We start from the raw sequence: 14,940 nt of genomic DNA on the forward strand, positions 1-14,940 counted from the left end.
CCCTCCAATCTGATCCTATTCTATCCCCAGAAGATGCTAGCAAAATGGCACACAAACTTCCTGATGCTGCAGAGTTCACTGCAGTGTGCAGTAACACCACTGTGTTGCTCCACTCACTCAGGCACCAGGAACCCTGCTGGAGCCAAATGCTAACTGTGAGCCCAGGGCTATCTTGGGGTGACACTAAGTGGCCCAGGAGTACTGGGAGGCTGTTCCAGAATGTGGTAAGGTGGGGATGAAAGGCCTTCCCAAACCAACAGAAGTGGAAGCTCAACAGTCCTCTGATACTATGAGGGCTCACCCATCATTGAAGACCCACAGAGAAACCAGCAGCATCCTGGGGTGCCACTGCTGCGGGGGTGTGGATGCACGTGGAGTCTCTCATCTGCCCTGCCTCACAGTGACAATGTCCCAAATCCGAACCTGATCACTTCTGCCTGGAAAGAGGCTGAAGGCTCTTCAGGAGTAGAACCTTGTACTCTGTATTCCCCCAAACTCTCTGATGTCCTATACACAGGAAGCGCTTCAAAAAAATTGCTTCCAGGGACGCCTGGGTGGCTCAGTGGTCGAGCGTGTGCCTTCGGCTCAGGGCATGATCCCAGGATGCTGGGATCAAGTCCCGCATTGGGCTCCCTGCAGGGAGCCTGCTTCCCCCTCTGCCTATGTCTCTGCTTCTCTCTCTGTGTCTCTCATGAATAAATAAATAACATTTTTTTAAATGGCTTCCAACTAAATATTTTTTTACTGTCAGCAAACAGAACTGGGCATGTGTACCTTAGTTCACATCCCTGTCCCATCTGCAAGGAACAGCATCTTACTCGTGCTGGATTATGTACCTTCACTTCCGGCCAGGACCCTCTATGATCCAAGTGGAGAACTTCAAAAGCTTCTGATCCATCCTTGCTCTCCTAGGAAATCCTCCAAGACTTGTTCCTAATTGGTTAAATATCCTTTGAATCTGCTCTCCTTCTCAATGCCTACTGCCATTAACTTGATTCAGGCCCTCTTCTTCATCCACTGGAGGGCGCCCTGTCACCCACCGTTCCCACTCCCAAAGGTCCCCACTCAGCCGGAGACCAAAACTAATTAGGTCGCTCTCCTACATAAAAGCCTTCAAGGGATTTTCTCCTGGTATGAGGAGTAAAGACCAAACTTCTCAGCACAGTACCAAGACCCTTTCCGATGGGTCTTCACGGAGCTAACTTCCACCACTTTGGACACTTCATGTACTGCATGCCTACATGTCATTGCCGGTGTCACTCCCTCTTCCTGAAAATTCTTCTGTGCCATCTTTTCCTAGTTGTTCCTCATCTGTCTCTCTGGAAACTCCTTAGCCCTCCTTGAGGCTTATGACTGCAGCACCTGAGCTGGCCCCCAATGCTGCTGCCTCCTAATGTTGCTGCCCTATGCAACATCTCCCCTGGAGTGAGGGCTGGACCTAGAGACTCGGTTCTACCAAATGGAATATAGTGAAAGGGATGATACGTGAATTCTGTAGTTGGGTCATAAAAAGACTGACTTGAAGCTTGCCTGCTGTCTAGTGCTCTCTCCCTTGCTTGCTCTGAAGGAAGTCAGGTGCCATGTCATGATGCCACCCATGTAGCAAGGAACTGATGTCTGTGGCCTGTAGCCAGTAAGGGAGGACCTGATGGCCTGAAGCCTACTGATGGCCAGGTGAGTGAGCCTGAAAGCCTCCCGTTCTGTCTTGAGATGACTGTAGCCCTAGCTGCCACCTTAACTGTAGTCTTGTAAAATTCCTAGGTCTGAAAATTTAGCCAAGTCACATCTGGATTCCTGACCCACAGAAACTGCGAGAAAATAGATGTTTGTTGCTATAAGCCACTAAGTTTCAGGGTAATTTGTTTTGCAGCCATAGACAGCTCACACAAGGGCCCCAGTCGAATGTCCCTCATCTACTAAGCGGTCCTCAACACTGTCTTCTATCCCCCCGTCCATCGACACCTCTCTCACTGCTCATGGGATAAAACGTAACTCCTTAATACTGCCCCAAGGCCCAGCACGATGACCCCACTCACCTCACCTTAAGCTCCTCTAGCACCACTGTGTGTGGCACCTGCAATAAGATGTTCTTCCAGTTACTCTAGCACGCCCCAGCCTTGTGTTTATCCCTTTGCACATATCATTCCCCCTTTCTGGAGTACTTCTTCCTCTTTTTACCTTCCATTTGTTCTTAAAAGTCCCCACATAAATGTCTTTGCTCCAGGAAGACTTTGCAGCCCCCGGGGCTGGGCTCAGGTGTCCTCCATCTGTGCTGCCCTCCCCTGCACTTTTCCCATCACAGCACTTACCACATTATGCTGTCAATGCTTTTGACTTGCTTATCTCCTGGGTTCAAATGCACATTCTTTGAGGGCAGGACACATGTCTGTTATTCATATGTGTAATATACTAGTCCAATCTTAACTTCTAGAAATGTCATTACACTTATCAAGTGATTCCTGCCAGTATCTTGGCTTCTCTGTTCCTTTCATTCTTTCTCTCTAGCAATCTTGTGCTCCACTCTTCTCTAGCCACTGACTCATTCACCCACTGTAGTCCTTGTCATCACTAGAAATTGCAACCTCTCCATGATCGTGAATGTAAACATCCCACTCTCCAATCACTTTCCAGCTCAGTCCCTCTAGGGTTGGGACCCCAACAATTCTTTTATCTAGTCGATTGATGCAACCATCTTTCCTGGGTCCTCATAGTGAATATTGTGTCCCTCTTCCCTTCCTTCCCACCTTACACTCAAAATCAATCTTTATAATAATTCCTTTTCTTCACTTTGTTAAACCACAATCTTAGTTAGATCCAACCCAGTATTTGCATTCAGGCAATTGAATGCACCTGAAGAAAAGCCCACAAACACACAGACTGATCTCACTTTAAATTCATGACCATGATCCAAAGATGGGCCCTTCCAGGGATGCCTGGGTGGCTCAGTCAGTTAAGTGTCTGCCTTTGGCTCAGGTCATGATCCCAGGATCCTGGGATTGAGCCCCAAGCCCCGGCTCCCTGCTCTGTGGGGAGACTGCTTCTCCTTCTCCTGCTCCCCCTGCTTGTGCTATCAAATAAATAAATAAAATCTAAAAAAAAAAAAAAAGTGTGCCCTGACAATGATACTTTTATTCCCTAGTTTACTCTATTCACTCACCTAGTTAACTACTTTACACCTTCTTCCTCCTCAAATCTCTAACATTCCTACCCCAATCTCTCAGCCAATGACTTTGTTTCCTCCTTCACTGAGAAAATGAGCAATGAGTTTTCATAGACTCAACACATTTATGCACCTATCAGCATCTGTACACATAATCCTGCCTGCATTCTCATTACTAAGATGAACTATCCATGGTGCCAGAGCCAACCCCTCTGCTTGTACTCCAGATCTCACCACTCCCCTACTCTAGGAAATCAGTCCAACAATCTCCACTTGCCCTCCTACATCAGTAACTTCCCCTTCTCAACTGGATCATTCCCACCAGCACAGAAACATGATATGAATTCTCTCATCTTAAAAAAAAAATTATAACAGACTGTCAGTTTGGGAAGATGAAGAAGTTCTGGAAATGGATGGTGATAACAGTTGCCCAAAAATGTGAATGTACTTAGTGCCACTGAATTATATGCTTTTTAATTGGTAAAATAGTAAATTTTATGTATATTTTACCATAATAAAAAAATAAAATTAAAACCCTCCTGATTCCATTTCTTCTATTAGCTTCCAACCTCTCCTCATCCCCTCCTTTGCTACCACAATACACAGAGAAACCACTATCTCCTTCCTAGATGTTTGCAGTGACCTCCTAACTGGTTTCTCTGTTTTCTCCCTTGCTCCCAAAAGTCTATTCTCAACATGGGAGACTCTGTGATTCCTTTCAAATGTGCATCAGATCAAATAGATTCTGTACTCAAAACCCTCCAGTGGATCTGGTTTTCACAAAAAGAAAATCCCAAATCTTCACAGTGGCCTACAAGTCCCTGCATGATCTGGCACCCATTGCTTCTCTAAACTGAGCTCATTCCACTCCAGATATAAGGACGTTTTTGCTGTTCCCTGGACTTGCCAGGCATGCTTCCACCCTAGATCAAATTCCCTCTGCCTGATATTTCTTTCACCAAGATATCCATAAGTCTAACTCCCTCGCCTCCTGCAAGTCTCCACTCTATCGTCACTTTTGTAAGTTAGGGCTACCATATCCACCCTAGTTAAAACTGCAACCCACCCGTGCACTCTCTTTACTCCTTTCCATTCATTTTTTTTTTCTTTTTATGGTATTTACCCTATTCAAAACACTAATTTACTTATTTATTATGTATAGTCTATATTATTGGTCTCTCCCCATTAGAAAGTAAATTCCATGAAGGCAAAGATTTTTGTTGCTCAATATTCCGATCACCTGGAAGGAGTTCTGATCTACAGGAAGAACTCAAATAATGCTGAATGAGTGAAGAGGCCTATTATAATGCCTAGCACATGATAAATGCCTACTAAATATTGTATGAACGAGTGAATGAAGAAATGAGTGGTCTATCACTAAGCTATGAGCTTCCCATGGGCAGAGATGTGATTTCCTCATCTCCATGTCCTCCATTCCCAGGGTAGTCACGGAGATTTAATGGTTAAGTAGAAGGGGGAAAAGATAAAGAAAAAAACTGAAGATGAGTGAGGGGACACTGGAAATGTGAGGTGCCAGCATTCTATAGTTTATATTCTAAATATCCTGTTTCCTGCACAGCCACTCCCAGCCTGGAGTCTTCCATTTCTAGATCTTACAGGATGGAATTCTGAGTGAGAAGGACATAAACCCGACGGAGGAAGGACGCCTTACTGAAGAAGCCCTTCCCTGTATGCTTCAACGAAGGCTTCACCCTCAGACCACACAGGTGGAGTTCTCAGGCAGGTGCACAGTGAGCCCACAAGGAACAGACACAATCCAGGCTCCCAGAAGCTTTAGCTCCAATGTCAGGCTTCCAGTCCTCAAATTCTGATAACCTAGAAACTGGAAAATCAAGTTACTTCAACAAACACATCCCTTGTGTTTCTCCTTTCAGGGCTCCACATCTCACCAGGTAAGGCTGGCGTTGGCTTAGATGCCTTTGCAGCCCATCACTCATTGCTAACCCTGGAGGGGAGGGGAGGCCAATGGCTCCTGAAGCCACAGCTGTGGGATAGGCCGCTCCCACCTGCCACCCTCACTCACAGTGGGGAGGAAGCAACTCACCTTCCTGACTCCAGAGCCTTGCTCAGAACTGGAGAACGTAGAGCCTGTCACCTGTATGAGAGGCAGGGAGGGGGTGGTGCAGAAGAGAGCAAGTGCCAACCTGGAAGTCAGGGAGGAGTTTGAACTCTTACTACCTCATTCTCTGACCTTGAGCAAGTGGCTTCCCTCTCTGAGCCTTCATCTTCTCGTATTTAAAACTAAAATTCTGAACCAGATAAGCTAGCGACGTGATTCTTCGAAAACTCAACTATTATTGACTTCTCGAACTTGACAGTTTGGGAGGACAACCTTGTCTGCATACACCTCCCTGCAAACTCATCTCAATCCCCTCTTCCCCAGCTCAACTGTAATTCATTCATAAGGAACAATCCTCGTGCCCCCTATGTGTCAGGCACTGTGCTAGGACTGTTTGTGACACACACAGTCTCTGCTCTCAGAAGTTTGTGGTCTAGCAGGGAGCTAGATAGCCAATGTCAAACAATGTCCTGTTTATTACCCCGAATAAGTACTAGAAAGATAAGGAAATGATGGTGGCACAGTGTGAGCAGATGTAGCATATACCTGTCGCCTAGTCTGGAGTTTCAGAAAGCCTTCTGGAAGGAAGTAACATCTCAGCAGAGTGCAGAAGGATGGAAGGAAGGGCATTTCAGAGACAGGAATGAACACATACAAATGCCCTGAGGCAGGAGCCCTGTCTCATCAAAGCCAGTGTGACCCAAGCACCCAGTGAAGAACATGAGGTGGAGATGATATTGGCGATGTCGACACCGATGAGACCACACAGGGCCTGCAGGACATGAGAGGGATGCGCTGGTAGTATGTGTTAAGGTTAAAGAAAGAGATTGGAGCAGAGTAGGGGTGGCCCAGTGAAATCTGACCGGACGTGTGTTTTTAAAAGCCCACGATGTGAAGAATGACTCTAAGGAGCACAAATCGCTAAAAAAAACAGGTGAAAGCCAATCAGTATCTGACATGGGTGCTGTCACTGAAGAAAGAGATTCAAGAGAGATTTAGGGGGAAAAGTAACAAGATGATGCACTGCAGGGGTGGGTGGAGGGGTGTTGTTCAGGCAGAAAGAAGAAAGTAACAAAGTACAACCAACGTGGTTAAGCCAGGGGACCCTGTTAGAGGTGTGGGAAGTGGGTGAGATTATTAGTTCAGTCTGGGACAGGCTGAGTGTTCAGGGACTTGGGAGTTCACTCTGATGGAGGGGGAAGGGAGGAGGACGTCAAACAGGGGCCAGCAGGGGTGGTGTAAGAGGGATGAGGGGTACAAACAGTTCTTCCAGAAGTCTGGCTGGAGTGAGCACAGAAAGCCGGATGGGAGCTACAGATGGGAGAGATGTCGGTGCATGGACATGTAGAGAGACAAAGACAGGGAAGAGACAGTCGCAGTGTGCGGATCCAGGAAGGTGGGAGGGATGGACCACAGGGTGGGGCAGGCCTTGCACAAGGGCAGCTCCTCTGCATCAGTGGGGAGGAGGTGAGAATGAGCGAGCACGCCAGTCCGTTTTTGTTCATCGGACCTAAAGTCAGCCCTGCTAATGCTTTCCCAAGCCAACCCCCAAAGTTATAGGGTCATGGGTTGCTAGTGAGCAATGTAGACCCCAGGAAGCCAACAACCTCTGTAGGTCCCATTTTGGCACCCGGTACAAGACACATGCCCTTCCTCCGCCCTGGGCTCGAGTCAGAACGAGGCCACACGGGAGCTGCTTGCAGCCCAGCCGCCTTCAGGAGATGCCCAGGGCTCCCGGGGAGACAGCCCCCAGGGAACCAGGCCCAATCTGGGGAAATGACTGCAGATGGCAATGGAGTAGAAGAGAAGTCACAAAGCACCAGCACACAGACAGAGGGTCAGGTGGGAGTGTGGGGAGGGAGAAACAGCCCCACTTGTTCCCACAGGTAACTTTGGAAGGAGGCAGAGGCTGCCTAATAGACCGAGCTCTTATTTTACATGCAACTGTCTAGGGCATGATGCCTCCCCCATGCACCTGACCTCCAGTTCCCCAAGCTGGATTCTGGGCCAATTTCTCCATTTTGCTGTCTTTAACTACAGCTCTGACTCTGGGACCAGAATTCAGTAAGCATCTCTTAGTGCAAAGTGTACAAACAGCACAAGGACACAAAGATTTAAGAGGACAAGTGCTTGCCAAGGTCACAGGAAGCAGAAGACCAAAACACAGAAGCTGCCAAATCCCAGGTCAGCACTTGACCTCGGCAGATCCAAACCCACCCCTCCCCCACCCCCCACCCACCCTCAAGGTTTGCTCTCTTTTCAATCCTTTGAGGCACTCCTTCCCTGGACCCGAGAAGCTACTCACTGACGGTGCCAGCACTTCTAACAAAAGCCCATCCCTTAGGGAAAAATCAACAGAAAAGCTTAATTCCTAATGAAGAACTGTACAAGGAACCTATTTAGAATGTTCCTCCTGGGTCCCTGTCGCCCACAGTCCCCAAAGCACTGGGGAAGACAGGGAGAAGAAAAGGCAGGGAACCACGGGGAAGTGATAGCTGACACTTAGCAGACAGCCTATAATAAGCAAATGACATAATAGAAATAAACACAGCTTTGGGGAGAGGCGCTGCAAGTGCTGGCCTAGCAGGCCGAGGGGCTCCAGGGAGGCACGCTGGGCTAGAAACCCTGTTATTTCTAGGGCACCAGGAGGCATCTGACCTGAATCAGGAGGCTCTGGAAGCAGAGGCCAGAGGGCCAATCAGAGGCTGAGCCATGGGAGAGCTCCAGCCAAGAGCCAGGGTCACCAGCCCATTCCCAGAATTGAGCAGGGAAAAAACCCCACAGAACTCTTCAAAGAACCCTGTCCAGTCATCTCTTGCATCTCCACATTAGCCAGAAGGGAATGTCTAGGTAATCAGTAAGTGCAAGTAATCCCCTTATTGCCACTCTTTGTTTTCAGACTGGTCCTGCCTGGAAAGCATGGCTTCAGATTAGTTCCATCACTTCTAGCCAGTGTGGCCAGCTTGGAACTCACTGAATTGTTGAGACTCAGGTTCCTGGATGTAACATCTGGAAGAGAAGGCCACCTTCCTAGGCTGTTGTGAGAATCAAATGAAGTAATGTCTGTAAGAGTACGTGCTCACCAAATGTCAGCGCCTCTTTCTTACCCATCTTTACCTCTGACCATTTACATGTGGAACTACAAGGTCTGCATTCCCTGAGCACAAGGCAGACAACAAGACGGGCAGTGGCTCAGGAGTCTCCTTGCCATTCAATTGAAAGGAAAAAAGCCCTTCCCTAAATCGTCAATAAAGACACTGAAACAGGGGCACCTGGGTGGCTCAGTGGTTGAGCATCTGCCTTCAGCTCAGTGCGTGATTCCAGGGTCGCGGGATCGAGTCCCGAGTCAGGCTCCCTGTGGGGAGCCTGCTTCTCCCTCTGCCTATATGTCCCTGCCTCTCTCTGTGTGCCTTCCATGAATAAACAAATAAATAAAATCTTTAAAAAACAAAACAAAAACCGCTGAAACAACAAGAATTGGTACTAAGAAAGAGCTCTGAATTTGCAGTTGAATCTGAAGATCTTTCCAAAGGTAAAAGAAAACAAGAACAGATTCATTCTGAAGAGAGAAGCTCCAAGGAGGGTGTAGTGGTTGTCCCAGCGCTGGAAAGGTTTATGTTAGGGGTTTGCAGGATACAGACAGGAGGTCCAGCTCCTCACCTTCTAATGCACCAGAGCCCAATACAGTCAAACCCAGGGTAATAGAAACTATCCCATTAACCAAAATGCATCTTGCCTTCCACTTTTGAAAAGCCAGGAAATCAATGACAAAATGGTCATCAGAGATTTTTTTTTTCCCCAATCAAGAAACAGGATGCATCCCAAGATCAGGGCAGATACGTTCCTGTTTACAGAGGTCGGTGCCATTATAAAGGATAACCATGACACAAGGCAAGACGTTCAAGGGCAGACTAAGCCCTACAAGCGCTGAGGCAGCAAAATGCCCCCATGCATTTCAGCAAGATCTTCTCTGGCAAAGGTTGAGATAAAATAGCTTTTCATGTAGGAAGAAAGAAGAGAGTTTTGTATATGTGACTTGCCTGGTTCCAAGAAAAGAGTTAGCTGATTTCATCATATCTACCATGCCATCAACTGTCGGGCATGGCCCGATTTGAGATGTTCGTGTTCAGGGTAGGGAAAGTGCTTCACACAGCCAATGGGTCTGCCTAGGGAAATACTCGGTGCCATGAGTCAAACTCCCACTCCGTGGCCCTGCCCTAGAAGTCCTTGGCAGAAGGAGTATGAAGAGGTTATGCAAAAGGCACTCTCAGGACATTAATCTTTAAGACTGAGCAAACTGGCTAGTAGTTGTAATAATAACAGCACATTCTGATAGAGCACTTTGCAATCTCAAAGCACTTTCACAGACATTATTTATACCTTTGTTAGGAAAGAAAAGCAAATACCATTAACCCTATTTCCCAGTGAAGGAGAAAGGCTCACAAAGGTCAGTTGTCCCAAGGTCACAGGGCTAGTAAGTGACAAATTGGGAGTTTAAAGCGTTATCTCTCTCCTACCACTGTGCTGTTTTACGAGATGAAGTATGAGATTAGGATCATTCCAGCATGTCCACTGAAGAAGTTCACAAGTAATGCCTGGCCTCTGTATTCTTAAGTTCTATCCCTACCTACTCAACACTGTTTTCCTTAGAATGATCCTTAAAGGCCTAAAGGGCTATGGAGTACTGGAACACACCATGCTCTGCCAGTCTTCTGGAAGTAACTGCCCTTGACATCAGAGAGAGCAATCTCAACCACAAAGGTTTCATACCACATAGGGAACCCAGGGTTCCCTGAAATATCACCTCTGCACCCGTAACATGCATATGGTGTCATATCTTAATTCCTTCTTCAGTCCAGGCAGAAGGGGCCTAGGAGTCCAGTCTATATCTACTTAGGGAACAGTGACAATGAGAAATTCACTTACTCCAGGTGGTGAAAGACCTCTGAAGAGCAGAGGCAGAAAGCCAGAAATGGTCTTCCACTCAATCTAGGAGACAAACCACCACAGCCAGCAAGCCACCAGGCCTTAGTTTAGAAAATACTGGGCTCATCCCAAAAGAAGACAGACTAGCTTACATATCAGCATGCATAAAACAAAAAGGCTCCATCCTCAGCTCTCAGCTTCCCTCCAGGAGTCCTCTGCCCTCATAGCATCAGCTACCCCCTCCTCATTCGTATGCTGTGGACTTGTAATTCTACATCATGATTATGCTCCTCTCATGGGCTCCAGCCGTCTCTTCAGGGAGCAAGCCCCCTCTCCCTGCTGTCCAATTCTACACTGTAGTCTCACTAAAACCACTCCCCATTCCAAGGCAAACATTTACTGAGGTAGAAACGGTGCCCTGTGTTGGTCCCAAAATATGTTTTGAACTTTCTTCCATCATGTTATTCAAGCTTTTCTCTCTATATAGAATGACCCTTTCTCCTACCACCAACTATCAAAGTCCAACTTGACCTATCTTTCAAGGTAGATCTACAATCCCATCTCCTTCCTATTCAGTCTTTTCTGATATCTCTAACCAGATATGTATGCATTTGTCCCCTGCTTCTTTATATATGATACCTTCTCATAGCACAAAATTTAGTGCCCCTTAACAATTGGACAATCACTCTTCACTCCCTAGACCTGTACTGGCTCCTTAATGTTATAGCCATATCATGCCAATTATTACATTTCCTGAAAAGAGTTCTGCACAAAAGAAGCATTTAACAAATATTTGATGTCTTACGGCGTATTACAGTTTCTACATGGGTCTCCCATTAATAAGGGGGAGGCTAGAGTAAAGGCCTGGGTTCAGAATGCTGGCTCTGCCATTTATTGATAGCTTCCTGATGCTGGGCAAATTCTTTAACCTCTCCATGCTTGAGATTTCCCCTTTGTGATCAAGAGGATGATAACAAAGTATTTCTTTTATATGTTTATGATGAGAGCTGAATGAGTGAACATTATTATGAAGTGGTTAGTACAGTGCCAGGTTCCTAAGAAGTGTCACATAAGTGTTTGTTAAGTAAATAGAATAACAGCCAACTCGTCATTTTCCTACTTAAATTCACATTTCCTCACAACTTCTCCATTTCTGCTAATGGCATTATCCTTTTTCTCATCAGCTTTCCAAGATTCAACTTTGACCCCTTTCTCCGCTTCATGAGCCCTTTCCCAGCTGCTACCCAGTTCCTGATCAAATCTTACAGATTCTGGAAAGAAACAGCATACTTTCCCTGCCTCTTCACCTAGTTGCCATGGCTTCAAGGACTTTATAACTCCCTCCTTGATCTCTGAAACATATATCTCTCCCCAACTCCAGTCCACTCTGAATTGTGTATATAATGTATTTGCAAACATTCCTCTCTTCATATCATATCTCTGCACCAGTACCTACAATGAGGCCATATCACCTCCAGAACCAAGTCCATGCTCCTTGGCCTGTCTCTGGAGACCGTCTTTAATCTGGTCCTGCCCTGCTTTCCTAATCTTATCTCCCCTGTATCTCTACCCCAACCACACTAATCTCCTCATGGTCCTGTAAAGACATCTTGCTTGTCTCTACCTCTGCTCATATTGTTCTTCGGGCCTAGAAGCCTTTTTCTTATCCTCTTAAATCCCAAAAACCTATTCATTCTTCAAGACTAACCTCCAGTCCTAACTCTGTTCTGGAAAATTTCAGCCCCAACCGATCCTCCTCATCTCTGAATTCTACAGTCTATTTTCCTTTTTTGTAATTACTATATATCTTTTGCTTTACGTCGTGTGTTATTGGTTCATGTTGACCTGATATCCTCAACTAGACTATAAACCCTCAAGAGTAAGATACATGACTACCAGACCTTTCTAGCTTCCTTCAAAGAAAAGAACAATAAAGGAACTAAAGTACTATTAGCTATTAGCCAATATTTGATGACAGACTTACCTCTCCCTTTGTTTAGGAGGCAGGGAATGAATGAGAACGGGACCGTATACTCATCTAGCTGATTCTATATGCTCTGTTCACAGATGGTGTGGCAATCCTACCTGGGGGATCTGCTATAGCCAAAAAGCCTGTTCTCTCTGTTGACAAACGCCAACAATCACTGTAATCTAGGCTGCCATATGGTTCACCCAGTTCTGTAGCAAAATCGGTTTCTCAGGGATACGGAGAGACCAAGCAGGCCAACTCTCCTATCTGTGGAATGGAGGGAGGTCACCTTGAACTCGCCCTACCAAAAACAGGCAGGCAGAGTCTCCAAGGACAAGCCAAAGGTCAAGCAGATGCAATCCCATGTGCTCTGAGGCACCTGCCAACTGCCATCTACCCCTCCCCTGGAATCCAGTGACCTGGGCCCAATGAGTCTCTTTTCTCAAGACCCTTGAGACTTCTTAGAGGAATCCACAGCTGGGCAATGGCAGAGAGGAGGCTACACTGCCCTCCCTGCAGGGAAAGACCTGTCCAAAATCAGAGTTTAACTTCCATTTTCACAGCATCTGGTCCTGAGGGCCATTAGCAGTAAAACATCTTTATCAACGAGCCAGCTGTCCTAATGTAGGAGGGGCACTCCCCATTTTCTGATCAACTATTTATCATTTTCCCCATTTTACTTCCTTTGTGGATTTCAAAGGCAGGAAGCCGTCGGGCCCCCATCATCTTCCTAAATTGCCCCAACCTCTCCCATCTAATTATCACAATCACAAACTCATGGACGTTTGTAATACTCGGAAGTCCAGCTTCAAGAGTGAAATTCAGCATTCCAGACGTCCAGATTGTTCCTCAGTCTGGGATTTTATTAAAATGTTCACAGAAAAGCTATAAACCCATGCAGGCTCTATTTTGATGCCATGCCACTTACCTAGTTGGCTTGTAACACTCTCTCCTCCCCAATTCTCATGACTGAAGAAGAAACAAGCATTTGTCAGCTGAAAACAAAGCTCAGGGTGTGAGTACAGGCTGCATAAGGCCATACAGAAAGCAGTGGGCCGAGACTGGGCATGGAGAAGACTGATTTCCAGGAAGGGCTCTCGTCATTGAGAAGCAAAACAACCATCAGAAACCTGACAATGTCTGAAAAGTCTCCTCTTCTTGACTAGGACTTGGCCCAGACTCCTCCTGGCCACCTAAAAGAAGTTCCTGTCATTTCTGACTGCCTGATTTCAATTGTAATTCTGCCACTCACTTGCTACCAATCATGATGTCTACATCCAAATACCCTAGAGGCCTGCACTCATCTGTGGCAACGCAGAAAGCTCTGAGTATCAAGAGGATCCTGGATAAATTACTTGCAATGAATAAGACTTTTCTTAACTTTGGCTGGTTTTGAACTGGCTCTCCAGCTGTGATCCCTGGGAATGGCACATGTAGGTACCTGAGAGTCACAGAGGAGGAAAAAAATCACTTCTTCACCCTTCTTCCCTCCAGTAGTATCTATTGAGATCTTCTAATATGCTAAGTACCATGACGTACACCAGTGTACAAAACAGCTCAATTCTCAGGACGCCTGGGTGATTCAGTGGTTGAGCGTCTGCCTTTGGCTCAGGTCATGATCCCGGGGTCCTGGGATTGAGTCCCACATCGGGCTCCTCACAGGGAGCCTGTTTGTCCCTCTGCCTGTATCTCTGCCTTTCTCTCTGTGTCTCTCATGAATAAATAAAATCTTTAAAAAAAAAGAAAAAGAGGGATCCCTGGGTGGCGCAGCGGTTTGGTGCCTGACTTTGGCCCAGGGCGCGATCCTGGAGACCCGGGATCGAATCCCACATCGGGCTCCCAGTGCATGGAGCCTGCTTCTCCCTCTGCCTATGTCTCTGCCTCTCTCTCTCTCTCTGTGTGACTATCATAAATAAATAAATAAATAAATTTTAAAAATTATTGAAAAAAAGAAAAAAGAAAAAAAAGAAGAAAACCAGCTCAATTCTCCTAACCCTGACTCATCTTAGGTGCTTAGTAATTAGTACCCTGAATAATCAAGGTATTCCCCTCAGAGGCTAATAAAATACAGTCTCTAGTCCACACATGAGAGATTTGGTTTTTCTTGTTATAAACAGTAGCAGCAATAATAGTGAAGAGTCTGGTATAGCACTCTGTAACTAAACCGACCCCCTATTTTCATCTAAAATAGCTGCCTCAATTTACCATTTTCATATATTCCTGCTAACATGTAATACACCTAAGCCAATCTCCTTCCATGAACTAGATGCTTAGTCTAATGGCCGGCTCTAATCCTAAAGTAAAAGTCCTTTTCTCTACAGGTCATCTAGCAGTCGTTAGCCATCTAACTTTACAAAGGCACAAAAAAATAAGTCTGATACACCCTTTGCTGCAGTTCTGTCTTACACACAGGAAGCTCATAGTCTAGAGACCACAGACACATATGCCTGCTTCCCTCTCTAATGAGGCTAAATGATAGAATAGACTGCTACGATTACAGTAGGGCTATGAACTGCTACAGAAACATAAAGGAAGCCGTGATTCATTCAGACTGAGGGGATCAGAAAAGGCTTTGAGAAGTGGGATCTGAGCTGAACTCTGAAGGACGAGGAGGCTAGCAGCTGAGAAAGAAAGGAAAAGCATACCAAGCCAAGGAAACAGAATGCACAAAAGCACTAAGGAGGAAAAAAGGCAAAATGTCTCCCAAATTTTCAAAACAGTACATCCTGACTACAGCAAAGAATAAGGATGGCCAAGCAGGCTGCCAAGCTTAAAGGCAGTGGGGGGCCAAACGGTGGAAGGCCC

At 46.2% G+C, this 14,940-nt stretch overlaps 1 protein-coding gene and 1 long non-coding RNA gene across 6 annotated transcripts in view; one reads left to right on the top strand and one right to left on the bottom strand.

The window, feature by feature from the left end:
• Nucleotides 1–14,940, bottom strand: part of NRG2 (neuregulin 2) — a 243,112-nt gene that overhangs the window by 147,132 nt on the left and 81,040 nt on the right. The gene's annotated exons all lie outside the window — the stretch shown is intronic.
• LOC112658922 (uncharacterized) lies at nt 5,740–8,643 on the top strand. Its single transcript, XR_003136036.3, has 3 exons — nt 5,740–6,174; nt 7,281–7,424; nt 8,140–8,643. It is a non-coding gene; the product is annotated as an uncharacterized LOC112658922 (long non-coding RNA).

Source organism: Canis lupus, chromosome 2, assembly GCF_003254725.2.
Source record: "Canis lupus dingo isolate Sandy chromosome 2, ASM325472v2, whole genome shotgun sequence".
NCBI lineage: Eukaryota > Metazoa > Chordata > Mammalia > Carnivora > Canidae > Canis > Canis lupus.